At 41.0% G+C, this 15,838-nt stretch overlaps 1 pseudogene; it reads left to right on the forward strand.

The window, feature by feature from the left end:
• The first annotated feature begins 1,409 nt into the window (after nucleotides 1-1,409).
• LOC102927213 (pre-mRNA-processing factor 40 homolog A pseudogene) lies at nucleotides 1,410-4,282 on the forward strand (annotated as a pseudogene).
• Nucleotides 4,283-15,838: the final 11,556 nt, after the last annotated feature.

The following is a 15,838-nucleotide window of genomic DNA, read 5'->3' on the forward strand; positions in this document are numbered from 1 at the left end:
GTGGTTACTGGGAATTGAACTCAGGACCTCTGGAAGAGCAGCCAATGCTCTTAACTGCTGAGCCATCTCTCCAGTCCCCAAGGTAGTTTTCTACTATTCTTTTTTTTTTTTTTTTTTTTTTTTTTTTTTTTTTTTTTTTTTTTTAGTTTTCCGAGACAGGGTTTCTCTGTGTAGCTTTGCTCCTTTCCTGGAACTCACTTTGGAGACCAGGCTGGCCTCGAACTCACGGAGATCCGCCTGCATTTGCCTCCCGAGTGCTGGGATTAAAGGCGTGCGCCACCACCGCCCGGCGTTTTCTACTATTCTTATGTGCTAGTTTTTGTTTGATATACTGCCATATTATATTATATTATATTATATTATATTATATTATATTATATTATATTATATTATATTATATTATATTATATTATATTATATTATATTATATTATATTATATTATATAAATATTTTTAGAAGCCTAATGTTTTCTAATGACAGATAGAATGGAGTTAGATCTGAGCAGGAGGAGTGATGGGGAGGAACGTGGAGAAGAACAGAATGGGGAAACTGTAATTAGGATATATCATGTAAGAAAAAAAGATATTTTCCATAAATGAAAAGGAAATATAAAAAATATAATTGGAAACCATAATATCTAAGCAAATGTTGTGTAAGCTAAATTTTGCAAAAACAGAATATTATGAGCCCCAAAACTTCCAAGATATCATTGATTTCATTTTTTAATTTTGTTATTTATTGAAATTAGTTTTTTTTTCCATACACTATATTGTTATCAGGGTTTTCCTTCCCCCACTCCTCCCAGATCTCCTACACCTTTCTATCCACCCCCAAATACATCTTTTTCTTGCCCTCTCATTAAAAACACACAGAGGGCCAGGCGGCGGCGGCGCACGCCTTTAATCCCAGCACTTGGGAGGCAGAGCCAGGTGGATCTCTGTGAGTTCGAGGCCAGCCTGGTCTCCAAAGCAAGTGCCAGGAAAGGCGCAAAGCTACACAGAGAAACCCTGTCTCGAAAAACCAAACACACACACACACACACACACACACACACACACACACAGAGACGGCCCGCACGCCTGCCCGGGCGCGCACACAGCTTGACCCTCCTCCCCACCCACCCCCAACCCCCTCACACACACACACATCCACTCCCAATTCCTCCACTCCTCCCCACCCCACGCCAACCCTGCGCGCGCACTGGGCAGATAAAACGCTGGGGGGGGGGGGGAACCGCTTACCCCGCCCCCACCCTACCCTGGGTGGCCTCAGGCGACGCCCAGCGAGAGGAAGCCGGGGGCCAATCACCGCAGAGCTGCGTGTCGGTCGCGCTCTCTGATTGTTCAGCGGGGAAGCCCGTCAGTTTATTGGCCCCACTGATCCCGCCCCGGAGCTCAGGGCAGCCTTCACCCTTTGGCCCCAGCGGGCGCCAGCCACTCAGATCGCTTCTTGTTGGTATGTGTAGAGGCAGTGGCCGCCGACGGAGTAGTCTGAGCCGGAAGATGAGGCTGGGGACTGGAGCCGAGCGTGGAGGCCTCATGATGGGGTATCCTGGCATGCATTACGCACCAATGGGAATGCACCCTATGGGTCAGAGAGCAAACATGCCTCCTGTACCTCATGGAATGAGGCCGCAGATGATGCCCCCTATGGGAGGGCCTCCAATGGGACAAATGCCTGGAATGATGTCTTCTGTGATGTCAGGAATGATGATGTCTCATATGTCTCAGGCTTCCATGCAACCTGCCTTACCGCCTGGAGTAAATAGTATGGATGTAGCAGCAGGTGCAGCATCTGGTGCAAAATCAATGTGGACAGAACATAAATCACCCGATGGAAGGACTTATTATTACAATACTGAAACAAAACAATCTACCTGGGAAAAACCAGATGATCTTACAAACACCTGCTGAGCAACTCTTGTCTAAATGCCCGTGGAAGGAGTACAAATCTGATTCTGGGGAGCCTTATTACTATAATTCTCAAACTAAAGAGTCCCGCTGGGCCAAACCAAAGGAACTTGAGGATCTTGAAGGATACAAGAATACCATTGTTGCTGGAGGTCTTATTACAAAATCAAACCTGCATGCTATGATCAAAGCTGAAGAAAGCAGCAAGCAAGAAGAATGTACTACAACGTCAACAGCCCCAGTTCCTACAACAGAAATCCCTACCACTATGAGCACCATGGCTGCTGCAGAAGCAGCAGCTGCTGTTGTTGCTGCTGCTGCAGCCGCTGCAGCAGCTGCTAATGCCAATACTTCTACTAATACTGTGGGAAGTGTTCCAGTTGCTCCTGAGCCTGAAGTTACTTCCATTGTTCCTGCTGTTGTCGATAATGAAAATGCAGTAACTATATCCAATGACGAACAAGCACAGATTGCTAATGCCACAGCCATTCAAGATTTAAGTGGTGACATTTCCAGTAACACTGGAGAGGAACCATCTAAACAAAAAACTGTAACCGATTTTACTCCTAAAAAAGAAGAGGAAGAGAGCCAACCAGCAAAAAAAAAAAAAAACAAAAACAAAAAAAAAAAAACATACACTTGGAATACAAAGGAGGAGGCAAAGCAAGCATTTAAAGAATTATTGAAAGAAAAGCGGGTACCCTCTAATGCTTCGTGGGAGCAAGCTATGAAAATGATCATTAATGATCCTCAGTATAGTGCTTTAGCAAAGCTGAGTGAAAAAAAGCAGGCTTTTAATGCCTATAAAGTCCAGACCGAGAAAGAGGAAAAAGAAGAAGCAAGATCAAAATACAAAGAAGCTAAGGAATCTTTTCAGCGTTTCCTTGAAAATCATGAGAAAATGACTTCCACAACCAGATACAAAAAAGCCGAGCAAATGTTTGGGGAGATGGAAGTTTGGAATGCTATATCAGAGCATGATCATCTTGAAATCAATGAAGATGTTTTGTTCTTCCTTTCAAAAAAAGAAAAGGAACAAGCAAAGCAGTTACGAAAGAGAAATTGGGAAGCCTTAAAAAATATACTTGACAACATGGCTAATGTCACGTATTCTACTACTTGGTCTGAAGCCCAGCAGTATCTGATGGATAATCCAACGTTTGCAGAGGATGAAGAATTACAGAACATGGATGAAGAAGATGCACTAATATGCTTTGGGGAACACATCTGGGCTTTAGAAAAGGAAGAAGAAGAAGAAAAACAGAAGACTTTGTTGAGAGAAAGGAGACGGCAGCGTAAAAATAGGGAATCTTTTCAGATATTCTTAGATGAACTACATGATCATGGACAACTACATTCTATGTCCTCTTGGATGGAACTGTATCCAACTATTAGTTCTGACATTAGATTCACTAATATGCTCGGTCAGCTGGTTTTTTCATTAGGATCAACTGCACTTGATCTTTTCAAGTTTTATGTTGAAGATCTTAAAGCACGTTATCATGACAAAAAAGATAATAAAAGACATGCTGAAGGATAAAGGATTTGTAGTTGAAGTAAACACCACTTTTGAAGATTTTGTGGCAATAATAAGTTCAACAAAAAGATCAACTACTTTGGATGCTGGAAATATCAAGTTGGCTTTCAATAGTTTACTAGAAAAGGCAGAAGCCCGTGAACGTGAAAGAGAAAAAGAGGAAGCACGAAAAATGAAAAGAAAAGAGTCTGCATTTAAGAGTATGTTGAAACAGGCTGCTCCTCCAATAGAGCTGGATGCTGTCTGGGAAGACATCCGGGAGAGATTTGTAAAAGAACCAGCATTTGAAGACATAACTCTAGAATCTGAAAGAAAAAGAATATTTAAAGATTTCATGCATGTGCTTGAGCATGAATGTCAACATCATCATTCAAAGAACAAGAAACATTCTAAGAAATCTAAAAAACACCATAGGAAATGCTCCCGCTCTGGATCGGGATCAGATTCAGATGATGATGATAGCTATTCAAAGAAAAAAAGACAGCGATCAGAGTCCCATTCTGCTTCAGAACATTCTTCTAGTGCTGAATCTGAGAGAAGTTATAAGAAATCAAAAAAGCATAAGAAGAAAAGCAAAAAGAGGAGACATAAATCTGACTCTCCAGAATCAGATACTGAACGAGAGAAGGATAAGAAAGATAAAGATCGGGAAATGAAAAAGACAGAAGTAGACAAAGATCAGAATCAAAACACAAATCACCTAAGAAAAAGACTGGAAAGGATTCTGGTAACTGGGATACTTCTGGCAGTGAACTGAGTGAAGGGGAATTAGAAAAACGCAGAAGAACCCTTTTGGAGCAACTGGATGATGATCAATAAATTATACCAAATATATGTTTATAGTATGATTTAAAGTCTAATTCAGACCAGGGATTATTTTAAGTTCAATTTACATAATAACACTGGGTTTTAATTGTGTCACAGGAAAAAAAAGTGCATTTATGTATTGTTATTGTGGACTTTATAAAAGCAAAGGAAATTGAAAATAACTTGATTCTGTATCAAGAATCATATTTTCCCACAGTCATAACTGTCTTTCTGTGACCCTTTCCTAGGGCACTGCAGGATGGATTAAAAGTGGCAGTTTACTGATAGCTGCAGACATCTCTACTTTGTTCTAAGTCATAAGGGGATTTGATTTACTTTATAGAAGTTGAATTTTGAAGATACAATGAACATTTTTTTTGATAATGTAATACAAAAAAAGCACCAGCAACCCATGATAAGAATGCTTTTTGTGCACTACTGAACTGCTGAAAGCCAACGTGATCTTTTATGCTGAGCTCTTTTTTGGTTTTTCGAGACAGGGTTTCTCTGTGTAACTTTGCGCCTTTCCTGGAACTCACTTGGTAGCCAAGGCTGGCCTCGAACTCACAGAGATCCACCTGGCTCTGCCTCGCTAGTGCTGGGATTAAAGGTGTGCACCACCAACGCCCGGCTTTATGGTGAACTCTTAAGAAAAGGTGTTTTTGATGGAAACTTGGTAGACCTTTAACTGGCAGTTCTCATGAGCACTGCTGTAATAAAGCCACCATTATTTTTATGAAACATCTGAATACATTTTAAAAAGGCTATGAGGGCATTATTTTGAGCATCTATTTTGAGGTGATGTTTTAAAATAGCTAACATCAAATCAAATTGTAAATTACTTTAAATATATTGCCTTAAGCACCTACTAAAGAATGTGCCACCAAACTTTTGAGTGATAGTTGAAATATCCTTGTAGTAGGGGGAAGAAAAATCAATGTGGACTTAAACATTTTCTTTGAATTTTTAATCCAATCTTTCTCTTTCACTTTTTTTTAATTCCATTGAGGAGGTTATAAATTGCCTTCCTTACTCACTGAGAAGTATTGACTCTATGGTACACAGTCTAAAGCATTTTGGATTTCAATATTTTTGTATATTTTTATCTATTATTAAACCTTCTCTTGTAGTGTGAAAAAAAACACACAGAAGTGTAAAATAAATAAGTCAATTAAAATAATCCAGAATAGGAAACAAACAAATAGAAAAAGTTATCAATCCCCGCTGAGTTCATTTTGTGTTGCCATCTACTGCCGCGCATATGGCCTGCCCTTCAGTGTCCTTTGTGTATCCTGTGAGACCTCATGGGAGAAACAAAATTTTCCTTTCATTTCCTAAGCAGGTTTAAGTTTCTGCAGTGATTAACTGAAAAAGAAGTAACAAAAAATTGGTCATAAGAGAAGAGGAAATTGTCTTTTTTTGTTTGATTTTTTTTTTGAGACAGGGTTTCCATGTGTAACAGCCCTGGCTGTGCTGGAACTTCCTTTGTAGACCATGCTGGCCTCAGACTCACTGAGATCCACCTGCTTCTGCCTCCTGAGTGCTGGGATTAAAGGCATGAGCCACCACTGCCCAGGTGGAAATTTTTTAAAATGAGCTCATTCATGATATATTGTGTACCACACTAAACTTTGTCAGAAGATCAGAGGGACAAAGGAACAAGCCACTGCCAGGTCTTACCTCTAGGACTCCTCAACCTGAAAAGTCCTCAGCTGATAGGATTCAGGTTGAATGAGCTTCCTCAACCAAAAAGGCTACCACTGTTTGACTCTGTTTATCTCCTAGATTGAGTCAATCTTATGTAGTCCAGGGTGGCTTTGAACTCACAGACATCCAGGGGATCTCTGCCTTAGGAGTGCTAGGATGAAAGGTAGGTGCCACCACTGTCTGGCATCTATGTTTAATCTAGTGGCTTGTTCTGTTCTCTGACCTTCAGGTAAATTTTATTAGGGTGGACAATATATCACCACATTCCTGCATTTTTGTCTAAAATAATAAGAAGAGATTATAGCTAATATAAGAAAAACTATATACAATACGTATATACAATACATACAGATAAGAATTACATTAACAGTGTCCAGTCCATTAACATTTGACAAATTCAGACAAAGAGCTCCATTATTTATCCTATTTTGGTAAGTCCAAAATGTTGTACCTAATTCATTTCCTACCCTAACTTGTGTTACTAACCGAAAAGTGTCTTTTGAGGTCTTTCAGACTTGTACACTTAACACCTCTTTTGTGAGTTTCTTTTCTGCATTTGTTAGCATGGAAAACTATAGCTATAACTATCTAGTCTTCAGAGCTCATGCTCTTTCTTCAAAATGTAATAAATACTTGATGGTGGAAAACAAACCTGGACAGATTACCTCCCTAAAGATAGCTTTGACTCTAGATCAAAATTTATTAATGTAAGCAATGTTCAATTTAATTCTTATAGTAACAAGGACAAGTACTGTGGAGAGAGTCATAAGGTACAACAAAGACATTTCCACACTCAGACCCCACACTTTAACCTAAAACTTCTTTAAAACACACCTCTCCAGTTCTAGTATTCTAATATTCAAAGAGAATCCAAAAATACATAACAGCTCATATATATAAGGACTGCATTGACTTCTGGACAAATAGTTGCTCATCATTTTTATCATTTACTTCTCTGTTCCCTGTGAGAAAAATTACCTGAAATGAAAAATGTAATGGCAGATAGGCTTTAAGCTTCCTTGTTTTTAAGAGATATCATCAATATTAAGAGCAGACATAGTAGGATTCAGGAGAACTGCAGGTGGTGAGATTTGAGTGTATCAACTCTTTACAGATTAGAGTACAAGGAACCTGAACTGGAGGCCAGAACCTGAGGTAGGTAGAACCCTCAAAAGTCTGTGAATAATGACCTACTTTCACCATAGAGGACCAAACTCTTCAAAATCCTACAATCTCCTCCTATAACCAGAACCTCAGTATCACAATCAACTGAATTAGAGAAAGAAGAACAGCCATAAATAAAAATATCCCCAATTTCAAACACACACCCAACACCTAAGTGTAGTATTGAGATGGTATGGTCCACAACGCACCATCCCTTAACATCTGGTCTGCTTGGTATATAACACACAATGCCTCTGTGTGGGTTCAACTCCACACCATGCATATGGCTTTCCTCAGCAAAAGACGTCCCAGATGCAATACCCTCTGAGGCCCTCCCTCCTCACAGGACTCTGGGCATGCCTCACAACACTGGTCAGTTAAGTCGGAAACCTTGATGCACACTTCCTTGGAAGAGTCAAATACCAAGGAGCCTGGGGATCACACTGACTGAGTTTGTGTGTGTCAAGTGGTCCAATAGACAGGCATGAACATTGGCCTGTTCAGATGCAGATACTCTGACTAAAGTCAAGAAGAAAGAACCACAGATGACTGTATCTGTCAGGGCACCTAAAATGTAACTTGACATTCCTGACTAGAGACACATGTTTGAGATTGCATTAGTGCTACTTGGATAGGTCAAGGAAATGTCAGAAGAATATTGAGATGACAAATGCCATATAACCAACAGGACAACTCTGCTGATGTCCATGCCATTATTTCCTCCCATTGGGTTGACTTGTGTTTCCATATCTGAAGTTAAATAAACCCTGCCTCCTGTAAATAGATCTTTGCCAACTATTAGATCATAACCAGGAAAAAAAATTAGTAGTAGAGTGGCTTAACACAAGAATGTGAGAGAAAAAAATTAAAAATCACTATGGATTTTGCCAAGCCTTGATTGGACAATTGCATGTGACATCACATGGAGTCCAAGTGATGCAAGCTAGATATCAGCCAATAAAAGGGCTCCACCTAGGGCTGGGTTTAGTCTTTGTACTTCAAAGAAGCAGTTGGTTGGTGGGAGAGCAGTTGGATTCAGTTGCTTCTGCTAAATTTGGACTTTTCAAAGCCTGTTGGATCTCGACTTAGTGAGTATATTCCCCAGGCTTTCAGTTTGGGCTTTTGTATCTATTGGTATCTATTCATTGCTTTATTTACATCTTTGGTTTGGGTTTTGATTTGTGCCTGTAAATGCTTTTTCCTTATTTCACCTCATTTTCCTTTTATCAATTTCTTTCTTTGTCATTTTTGCCTTCGTTCTTGTGGAATTTAAACATATAGTGGTATAGATTAACCCTATAGCATGAGGAATTTGATCATGACTTCTCATATGTGACTATTTTGCATTTTGATTATATTTACATGCTATATTTCACTTACCCACACATTGAATGTGACAAGTACTTCCAAATGATCTAAGGTTCTTTCCTCTGCTTGTTCAGAATGCCTAGGAAACAAAATGTGACACTGGTATTTGTGGAACTAGAACATTTGAAGTAGCACTTTCTCTAGTTCAAAATGTTTTCCTGAAAAAGGCATTTCATTCCTTTGATGTACAATTATGACTTACCTCAGTGTTGTGTGTGTGCTCTGCTTTGTGTCAGTTTGTATGTGTGGACGAATCCTAATGTTCCTGGGTGATCGAGATGTATGGTCTTAATGTGTTGTTGAATTTGGTGTGAGCTATCTCTCATTAATGGTTTTTATAATCTGTTAGTCCAGGATATTGCCTGACACCAGCCTTTTTTTCAAGTTGCATTTACTTGGTGTGAGAATAAGAATAATGCATCTTTGATGAGAAAAATTTGAAAATGTTCCTTCCCTCAGACTTATAGGATACTGAAATATCTGGAGAACATTGCTGTTAGATGTTGAGATGACAGAATTCATCAGTGAATTGTCCTGGTCAGTGTATGAGTCTTTCTTGATACTCAGTACTCAGAGTGTTTGTCTAGTGTTATTACCTAGACTTTAATTTTCCTTTTGACTTATTATTTCCCTCCTTCTTGGATGTATTTTTATTTTTTATCAGGGGAAGGAGGGAATGGCCAGAGCTTACAGAAGGACAGTGATGCATGGACAGATCTTCCTTTCAGACAAAAGGTCATTAGTAAAGATGGTCTGGACACTCTGTGGGTGTCTGAAGGAGTTTTCTTCACACCAGACAAGTGTGTCTCCATTAACTTGATGGTGTCTGAGGGGAAAGGAGTTGCTTCAACATCAAGAAGCAGGCTTGGTTAATATGAGACCTGTGCTACATGACAGAGGATGGGATCTGGAATTTAGTCTGTTTGAAGAGCTCATTGATTATATTCATGGGGTGGGTGGGAGAGATATGTTCAATGTGTGACTGTGTGACAGCAATGAATCTGTCTTGGCTTCTGGGAAAGTAACAGGAGTGGGGTTGGGAAGGAATGCAACCCTCTCTGCTAAGGGCATTTCCTTGGGAACAAGAACGTGAATGGAAAAAAATTTTAATAATTTAACAGAAAATAATTTTAAAAAATCACTGTGGTTTTTTTCTGAGCCTTGATTGGTCCATAGCATGTGACATCACACGGAATCCTTGTGAGGTGTGCTAGATACTAGCCAATGAAAAGGCACTGCCTGAGGCTGGGTTTTGTCTGTACTTCAGAAAATCTGTTGGTTGATGGGAGATCAGTTGGACTCTGTTGTTTCCCATATACTTGACCTTTTCCCTGACCTGTTGTATCTGGACATAGTGAGTTTGATTGCCAAGTTCTCAGTTGGGGATTTTGTCAATTGTATTTAATTATTTCTTTATTTACTTTATTGGTTTGGGTAGTATTTTTTTTCTGTAATTCCTTTTTCTTCATCTCAACTTATTTTCCTTCTATCACCTTCTTTTCTTTGTCATTTTTGGCAGTGTTCTTGTGTATTTTACAAATTTATTGCTATATATTAAATGCATAGGATGAGGAATTTGATCATGACTGATATCTGGCTGTACTCTATTTTGATCATATTTATCTGCTACATTTTACTTCCCGACCCATTGAATTGGACAAGTACTTTGTCAAAGGGACAAGTCCCATTGAATTGGACCCCTTATACAAAGGCTATCCCCTTGCCTGCTCATGTACTGGAGTGAACAAAACGTGACACTTGTGTTTGTGGAACTGGCATGTTTGTAGTAACACTTTTACTAATTTTAAGTTTTTCCTGAATTAGGCACTCCATTCCACTGATGTCTGATTTAGGACTTACCTCAGTGTGGTATGTATGCTATGCCCTTTGGCAATTTGTGTCTGTGTACGAATCTTGAGTGTTCCTGGTTAAAGATGTCTTGATCATGAAGTTGGTCTTATTAGTGTGTTGTTGAATTTGAGGTGAGCTATCAATTATTCTCATTCAGGTTTTTTCCAATCTGGCAGTCAAGGATATTGGCTGATACTAGGATCTTTTTGAAATGTCTTATCTGGTTTGGAAATTGGGGTAATATTATTAATATTATTAATAATATTAATGAACTGTGCTTGAAAGTGTGCCTTCCCTCTGTTTTATGAACTACTGAAATACTGCGGATCATTGCTGCTAGTTGTTGAGATTGGACAAGTTGATTTCCAGTTTGTTAGTTTTGGGTCCTGGGATTTAGATTTGGTGCTTCATATTTATATTTATTTTTTTTCAGTTTTCTTTATATTTATTCTTCTTTTGTACACTACATCCTGACTGCATCCTCCCCTCCCTCCACTCCTCCCAGTTGCCCCTCACCTCCTCTCTCCACCTGATCCACTGCTCTTCAGTTTTCCTTGAGAAAAGAGCAGGCCCCAAGGGATATCAACTAAACATGGGATAATTAGACTCACTTATATTATATTTAAATTTTGTTTTTTTCTTTTTTTAATGTGTAAATACTTTTGAAGTAACATTTAATTTTTTGTTTTTTCAGAATTTCATTTTATTTTTAATATTATAAATTTTTCTTTTCATTTTACATACCAACCACAGATTTCCCCATCCTCCCTCCTCCCACTCCCAAGCCTTCCTCCCAACCCACACCCCATTCCCACCTCCTCCAATGCAAGGTCTCCCATGGGGCTTCAGCATAGCCTGGTACATTCATTGCGGCAGGTCCAAGCCCCTCTCCCTGCACTAAATCTGCACAAGGTGTCCCACCATAGGCACTGAGTTACAAAAAGCCGGCTTATGCACCAGGAATGGATCCCAATCCCACTGCCTGGGGGCCCCCTAGCCAGTTCAAGCTAAACAACAGTCTCGCCTATCCAGAGGGCTTAGTCCAGTCCCATGGGGGCTCCTCAGCTATTGGTCCACAGTTCATGTGTTTCCTCTAGTTTGGCTAGTTGTCTCTGTATGTTTTTCCATCGTGTTCTCAATGTCCCTTGCTCATAGAATCCCTCCTCTCTCTCATTGATTGGACTCCTGGAGCTTGGCCTGGCCTTGGTTGTGGATATCTGCATCTGCTTCTATCAGTTACTGCATGGAGGCTCTATGATGACAGTTAGGCTATTCACTGTTCTGATTACTGGAGTAGGACAGTTCAGGCACCCTCTTGACTATTGCTAATAGTCTAAGGTGGGATCATCTTTGTGGATTCCTGAGAACTTCTCTAGCACCCTATTTCTCTGTATTCCAATGATGTCTTCCTTTATTATGTTATCTCTTTCCTTGCTCTCCCACTCTGTCCTTTTTCCAGCTCAAAACCCCCCATTCCCTTATGTTCTCATCCTCCATTTCTTGCCCTCCATTACCCCAACTAACCCCCAGTTTGCTCATGCAGATCTCATCTATTTCTCCTTTGTTGGGCTATCTATGTGTCTCTCTTGGAATCTTCATTGTTAGCTAGCTTCTCTGGAGCTGTGGATTGTAAAGGTTGTAAACCTTTGCTTTGCATCTAGTATCTACTTGTGAGTGAATACATACCATGTTTATCATTCTGAGTATGGGTTATCTCTGGATAATTTTTATATACATTCTCATAAGCAATTGCATGATACATTTCCATACATGCCTATACTGTACTTAGATCATGTTCCTCTGCACTATGTCAGTCCCCCACCATATCTTTGTGACTCATACTGTGACTTTACACAAGCCTAGCCCTCTCCTTCCTGTGACCAGGAGAGACCAAGTAGATCCTGTTTCTGTCTGTGGACCTGCCTTGTCTCATAAAAACTATATCTAGTTTAGCTTCTTTCCTTATAACACAGCAGTTCTCTAGTCACTGTGCTGCGTGTGGATTCTTCCCACAGTCTCCTTATGTGCTATGCTGTTGTTCCATTTGTTACAATGTTACTTCTGCCATTCTGACCTTGAACAAAGGCTCTTTAGTGTGTTGCTGAGATGGAGGTGAAGTATGAAGGACTCTCATGAATGATTTTCACATCTATGTTCATCAAAGAAAGGAGCTCACACTTGTTCCATTTGTTGAGCTTACTTGGTTGTGGGATCAGGCTAACACTGGCACAGGGATGAGTTTGGATGTGTTTCTTTGCTTTTTCTTTTGTGAAGTATTTTCTATAACCCTGGTCTTCATCCTTCTGCAAAGCTTTGAATGATTCAGGGAATCCATGAGATCTGGGCTCTGCCTTATTTGGAGCTGTTTTTGTTGCCAATCCACACTGGTGTTTATGACTCATGTGTTTAAGTGTTTTTATTTTATTTTAACACAATATTCACACATGTGTAAGAATTCCTTTCATATTTTATAATTTTCTAGAGTATAAATACTGTAACATCCTAAAGACCATCTGGACTGTAGTTGTATCAGTTACAACATCAATTTTTTATGGTGTTATTTTTATCTGATCTCTCTTTGTGTGCATCGTGGCACATCTGTGAACAGAGCATATCATTCTTTCAGGATTCTCAGGATTTTCCTTTACATACCAAATTTACTTATACAAACTCTGTTCTTTCCTAAGATTTCTCATCCATTGCCTTGGGTTTGGGTTCTTCCAATATTTTTATATCCTTGAAGAGCATCATTAGATTGTTTGGGATATCTCAATTTCATAATAGAGAATCCAAAGCTATGTCCTCCCCTTCTTAAACTGCATTAATCTTTTTCTTTTAGCATTGTGTGGGTCTGAAATTGCTCACAAGATAAAGTGGTTGAAATTGATCAGAACACCATGGGCAGCCACATGGATGAGGACATTCTTGAAAAGGATTTCAAGATGTTATCATCTCTAGGTTGTGGTTCCTTCGGGGAGGTGAAGCTGGCCTGCCACCTTCCCACACATACACGAGTGGCTGTCAAGGTCCTTGAGAAAAACACCAACAGTGTGGCTGACATCAGTACTGAAGTGAACATCCTTCAGTCTTTAGAACACAGGAACATCGTTCGATTTTTTGACATGATTGACACACTGACAACCACTTATCTGATTATGGAGTATGTGGCAGGAGAAGATCTGGAGAGCTGCCTCCAGGCACTGGGCTGTCTAAAGGAGGAGGAGGCTAGAGGGATTTTCCGGCAGGTGGTGTCAGCGGTTCACTTCCTCCACCAGAGACACATGATATCAAGTTAGAAAACATCCTAGTCAATGCAGCAGGAAATGCAAAGCTTTGTGACTTTGGTATGGCAATTGAAATCACAGAGGGGCAGATGTTGGAGGAGATCTGTGGCTCCTTGCTCTATTGGGCCCCAGAGATCTTGGCCAGAAAGCCCTATGATGGACTGGCAGGTGATATGTGGAGCTTGGGTATTGTCCTGTATGTCCTGGTCACAGGGCACTTTCCATACATGGAAGAAACCCTTGAAGGTATGCACAGGGTCATCACCACCACAATGTGTCCCATTCCCTACCATCTGTCAAAACCCTGTTATTTCATCATTGCCCGACTACTCATGGTCCCTATCTGGTACCGATTCACAATCTGTCAGCTTGTGGAAAGAGCATGGCTGGGCCCCATTCAAGAGCATGTACTGCCTGCCACCAAAGAAATCCTGCCCAAGGTCGTGGAGACCATGTGCACCATCGGCTATACCTGTGAGGAGATTGTTTCATCCCTAACGCACAGGCGAGAAGATAATCATGTAATGGCTACATGCAACATTCTCAAATATCAGCTGAGTGGTGGAGGCAGCCATCAGCAAGAGCAGATGCCCTGGTTAACCAACAGCCCTGCAGTTCCTGTTCGGCTCCCACTCCCCTTGAAGAGAGCCAGTGAACCAGCATTTATAACCAGTACACATGCTGGGAAGGGTCACTTTAAGGAGGAGGGTGTGGAGGAAAGAGGCAAAAGATGTAGAAGCTACAACATGCCTCACAGATCCTCCTTCCTGGAGGTGCTGTCCTCTTCAGACAACACAGTCCCAGAAAGAGATGCTCTTATGGCTGACGTCATCAACACTGCTACAGAGGACACTGAAGTCAAGAGGAATTCTGTTGACTCCCTGCCTGGCAATCTCTCCTCCCCTGAATCAGTCTTGGATGAAACACCCACAGGATTTCTGAACCTGGGCTTCTGTGAAGAAGATTCATCCCAGGAGCCAGACATTCCCAGTGACCAGCCCCAGGTGGCACCCACAATATCTGGATTCAGGCCATTCAGGGTCTGGAAGCTGGTGAGGAAGCAAATTTCCCATGCACTGAGAGCACTGTGCAGCTGCTGCTGCTGCTGCTGCCTGCCCACCCCAAGGTGAGCCCTGAACCCTTGCATCAGGGGCTACAAGGAAAGAGAGGACAGTGGAGACCTATATGGAGAACAGTTGGATGGGCCACACAGATGAATTCCTATGTTGTCTTTTCAATATGCCATTTTAATATCATTATACCCACTCAGAAGTCCCAGAATTTGATATGTAGTACATTAGATGGCAAATTCACAGCTTCCTGTTCATGTAAAGTCCTGTGAGCTTGAGGCAAAAGCAGATAGCCTAAAATGTGGATGAGAGGGTGGGAAGGAAGGGAGAAGAGTTTTTCTAAAGGGGTTAAAGGTTCAGAATGGAGGAATCAGGAAGGGAAATATAGCACAGAAATTTATCTGTCAAAGTCACTAATATAGGTGCTTTCACGTTTCTTTCTGCTTTGAAGTGTGGAAACTGAAATGGCCAAATAGAATTCCAGACCTGGTGAGGAGTGACTGCCACAGAAGTGAGCCAGAAATCATCTCCAGAGTGCCAGCTCTCTCCAACCCAGGGCAACAGGCTCTTGCCTGCATTCCTCCTCCAGCTATTGGGTGTGAGCTGCCACTTTGCATCTCTTTCATCTTAATCCAGCTTCAGAACAGTTGTGGGACAATTGGGGGTCATAAAGCACATGGACCCCATGACCCTCTACCTTCCTAGCTTTGGTTGTGCTTGTAGGACCACTCACACTGCATGGAAAACAGCAGCCTCTACAACCAGGAAGGACTTCATACAATCACGGCTGCTCATCATCTTGGTCACTTTAACCCTCCAACTTACTCTGTGACTGCCTTTTGGACAAAACATCAAGACCTGTGTAAATCCTCTGTAAAATGGAGGTGGGTGAAAGGAGATAAAGAGGACTAATTGGGGAACAATTTTGAGACAGGAATAGAGGACATGAGAGGTGGTGTAGAGTAAGGAGTAGAGTCTGTCCTGAACAACTTCCTGTCAACAAAGTAACAGGAAAGAGATGTGTGTGCTGACCTGTGACAGGGGCCGTGCACAGTCTACAGCAGGAAGAAACCTCTCCTGAAGTGCAGAGTGGGAGGGATCTAGAAATAGCCAGCAATGAGGAGGAGAGGGCCTGCTCT

This window comes from Peromyscus maniculatus, chromosome 23 (assembly GCF_049852395.1).
Source record: "Peromyscus maniculatus bairdii isolate BWxNUB_F1_BW_parent chromosome 23, HU_Pman_BW_mat_3.1, whole genome shotgun sequence".
Taxonomy (NCBI): Eukaryota; Metazoa; Chordata; class Mammalia; order Rodentia; family Cricetidae; genus Peromyscus; species Peromyscus maniculatus.